Source organism: Ischnura elegans, chromosome 10 (genome assembly GCF_921293095.1).
Source record: "Ischnura elegans chromosome 10, ioIscEleg1.1, whole genome shotgun sequence".
Classification (NCBI taxonomy): domain Eukaryota; kingdom Metazoa; phylum Arthropoda; class Insecta; order Odonata; family Coenagrionidae; genus Ischnura; species Ischnura elegans.
Genome location: NC_060255.1, coordinates 17117470 through 17121658, shown reverse-complemented (window position 1 = coordinate 17121658; position 4189 = coordinate 17117470). Strand labels below are relative to the sequence as shown.

At 31.1% G+C, this 4189-nt stretch overlaps 1 long non-coding RNA gene across 1 annotated transcript; it reads right to left on the bottom strand.

The window, feature by feature from the left end:
* Positions 1–320: 320 nt before the first annotated feature.
* LOC124167092 lies at positions 321–4189 on the bottom strand. Its single transcript, XR_006866609.1, has 3 exons — positions 4074–4189; positions 3509–3606; positions 321–1200 (listed from the first exon to the last, which is right to left on the bottom strand). It is a non-coding gene; the product is annotated as an uncharacterized LOC124167092 (long non-coding RNA).

The following is a 4189-nucleotide window of genomic DNA, read 5'->3' as shown; positions in this document are numbered from 1 at the left end:
TTGTTAAGAAATTTATGGATTTGATGTGATTACTTGAAATGTCACATTATTTTAAACGTATGATCACATGTATATCATTATCAACGCACATCATAGAAGAAAGTGTTTGAGAGCAGTGAAAATAAATGTATCTCTGAAACCTCCATTGGCATAATATTCCATTGGTAGTGAAAAATAAATATAGAAGATACATTTACAATTATTTTAATTCTTAAAAAATGTTTCCTTTCTTAAAAAAAAGAAGTATCACTCATTTACCATGTGATAGTTAAGAGAAAATATTTTATTTAATCAAATATAATTCCCAAAATAGGCGAATACATAAAAACCGCAGAATATAATTTAAAACCACACCATTATTGAATCAGTAAGATTATCATAAAAAATTTCAAACAAAAGACCAAAGGATACACTGGGGAAGACAACATAAACAGAAAAAATTACAAGAGAATAAAATTGGGTAAATCCATCACTCCTCCAAACCTATCCAGCAAATTATTTAGAACATTCACAAAATGTGAGAGGACACTAGGATACCACACTGCTTTAGCCAGAGGAAAGTCACAATTCAATCAGGTCTTTTATATCATCATTCATTAACATCACCTTTCATTAACTTTCATGGACTTTCCTCTGTTACTCCCCCTCCCCACGTAGAGGGAGCAGGTTGGATTTGAGGGGGAGGGAGGGTGGGGAAGGATTTTTAGTTAAGGAAGGGAAGTTAGTGTTAGCATTACTACTAACACTACTATTATTACTACTACTACTACTACTACTACACTCACTCACTCATACCAAGCACACATTCACACACCTACGATCCAGCCCATTATAATCCCATCCATCGCAGCAGCCCCACGAGGTCGAAAACGATACAGACCTAAGTTCCTGATCCTAACTAAGATACCTAAGTACTACGTCAGTACTATCTAATTTCCTGCGCATAAAGCAACGCATGTCGAAGACGATTTCCTACTCTCCTGCCTACATCCCCCTTAACGCTGAAAAAAAACAACACATTACAATAAATAAATTACAATAAAGTACACAGCAATAAAAAAGCACACACAAATAGTCCAAGTACACCGATGAAAGCAACACGACTCCAGGCCCTTTTCTTCAATTTCTTCAATCTTCGTCTCAAGTGACACAGTTTGATGCACCGCTTTTCCAGGACAACGCAGCATAATGCAGAATCACCTGTTCAAATAAGAAGCATCACATGTACTAACGATGCAAATAGCTACCAAATCGCATTTTTCCCCTCCCTGTTGAAAATTAAATTTGAAATAAGACCTAAAGAAACACAGGCTTAATAAGAACTGGATCCCAAGTAGCAAAATCTTATGTAAAAATTATTTTAAAATATATTGCGAGAACATTTTAAAATGACTTTAACATAATTTTGAAAACATATTAGCTTTCTCTGTTTCAACGTTACAAATCTTTTTTTCATCATTTCAAAATGATTTTAACATAAGTTTAAAATATGTCCTACTCTTGTATGAGCTATGAAATATAGTTTTTAAAATAGTTTTAAAATATGTTGTAACTAATTCAGCCTCTTTTTAAAATGATTAATTGCAACATGTTATGTTAATATGAATTAAGTAAACAGGTTTGAAATTACTAACTGTGCCAGAAACAGTAAAAAAAATTTTCCCACCTAACAATTATCCTAGTGTCAACATGCGTGAATATTTCGAAGGAAGCAGTAATACAAGCTTCGTGAGAATTACAGAATCTCCTTATATCTGCGTGCTTTCAGGGAATGCCCACCATCACCATGGACGCTAAGAGAACTTCGAAATCAGATGTCTGTGTTTGGATTAGAAAGCGAATATGTGTATAGAAAGTATACACTCAGACCTTATCCGTTTTTAGTATGCAATGAAGCACATATTGAGAGTTTTCAGGCGTTCCTTGATTGCATTCTCGGATCATGCAACATCCATTTTTTTATGATATGCCTTCATTTTGGGATTATTTTCCCGTGAATTCATTATTTTAAATTTCTAGAAATATTATGGAAAACTGCCAAAAAATACCGTTTTGTGGATTTCAAGACGGCGAAATTCAAACTCACTTTTGAAAAAAAGGATTCATTTTTGGTAGAAAAAGTCTCCAAAACCATCCGTATTACTTGTCAGTCACCCACATTCACCTCCAAGGAATGAGAGTTTTTATACTGGTTTATTTCATCACACTGGTATGACTGAGAATATGAAAATTTATATGAGAGTTTTAAAATGATTTCAAAATAATGACCTTATTATTTCAAAATTATGTTAAAATGATTAGAAAATAATAATCAAATTATTTCAAAATTATTTTAAAATGGTTGTAAAATTATTTTAAAACAATTCCGAAATTATGTTCACATAATTATTTTTCTGTGAAATTAAAAAATGAACATTTTTGGCAAAAATAAGCCATTACTTCCTGCATATCCAAGAATATACTATCAACAAAATGAGATCAAATGGTACAAGACTTAAAAAGAGCAATGCCTAATACATTATTTTAAAATTATTTTAAAATCTTGAAAAAATCATGAATTTAGCCATCTTATGATATTTTGATTTTAAAATCATTTGAAATAATTTTAAAATCATTTTTCAATATTCTTTTGCTACTTGAGATGAGGCTTTTCAAATAAATTCCTATACAAATTCATGCAAAAGGACATATTTACGGTGAATTTAATAAAAACATTCCTAATTTAAGTAAAAATACTTTGCGACTGTAATAAGTTCTAGCAAAGCCAAAACGGCATAAATTATCACATTGATTTCTTTAGAAAGATACACATTCATAATCTTGCAGTAACTATGTGTAGTAGTGTAGCACTGACATTCCGTTTACGGTTACATGACCATTATGTTCCAGTAATGGGTTTGTTATCTAGAGAATCATTTAATTTATTTTCTAGTAATTAATTAAACTATTTTCACATTCATGGCATACTAAAATATTGATTCCAACAAATTATTAACAAATTAAGAGCATATTTAAATAGTAGGTACATTTCTTAGGTCAAAGGAAAGAAGTGAGAGTATGAACTTAATTGGTATGTCTGAAGAGAAGAAAAAATAGCATCCAAAAATCTAAATGAAGGATTGCAGTAAATACAATCAAGGTATTTGGAAATAACAATGAAAACTCTTCCCTCATGATCCATTTTCGAAAAAAAAACTATCTCATCAAAAAATTTGTGACTAGGGGAAGACCTGTCTCATGGTTAGAAGACGAACTTTTCATTGTGATACTACACAAAGGAATAATTTACTGTTATTGGATCGTAAATCTTGATATCGAATTGGAAAGGCAATAATCAAAGAAGCAAGTAATCAAAAAGCAATTATTTTTACTAGCATAAGTCAAATTTACATGCTGTAAAAAAGTGGCTCTCTTAGTTCATGAAAAGGATAATATTTTTGATTTTCAAGAGAAGGATCACAATACATGTATTAGTTTTTTAAAGGAAAGAAATTAAATCCATTCTTACCATTAAGTGATTGCATCCAATCCGTTCAAATGTCTCCATAATCCAGAGCAATTCTGTCTTCTCCCAAATTGATATTCAATTCTGGGAATGAGTCTTAGCTAGAAAGAGAAAAATTTCGAATGTTAACTGAAATTCAGAATTGAAAACCAGAAAATACTGAAAAAATTAATTACTTAAATATCAAATGTGGCAGTTGTTTAAAAAATGATTCTAACCATAAGCAAGAGAATAAGAAAGGCAATTAAGATAAATCGTAAAATAGACAAAAATAAGTTTACAGAGTAATTGTATATATTGAGAGCAATGGGCACTCACTGCCCATTGAACTGAAATTGTGGACAAAATATTTCTAATATCGTTCCATGAAATTTAAAATTTTACTCTGGAATTAATTCAAAGCTGGAAATATAAAATATGAAAAAAATAAAACAATGTTAGTCCAAAAAAAAAGATTGTCAAAAAAATCCTCATTTTCTCCGTTGATTTTATAATAGAAATAGCTATTTTAATTTCAAAGTGAGATCTCGAATGTATGAATTCGAATGGAAGCGGAATGTAATCTTACTGTAATGGGATGGCGCCATGTTCTTCGCGAAATAGGTAAGCATACTGCATGCCCTCTTCTGCAGTTGTCTTCTGCTCTTCAAAACCTGTGGAGAGGTCGGATTAGTAGCACATACA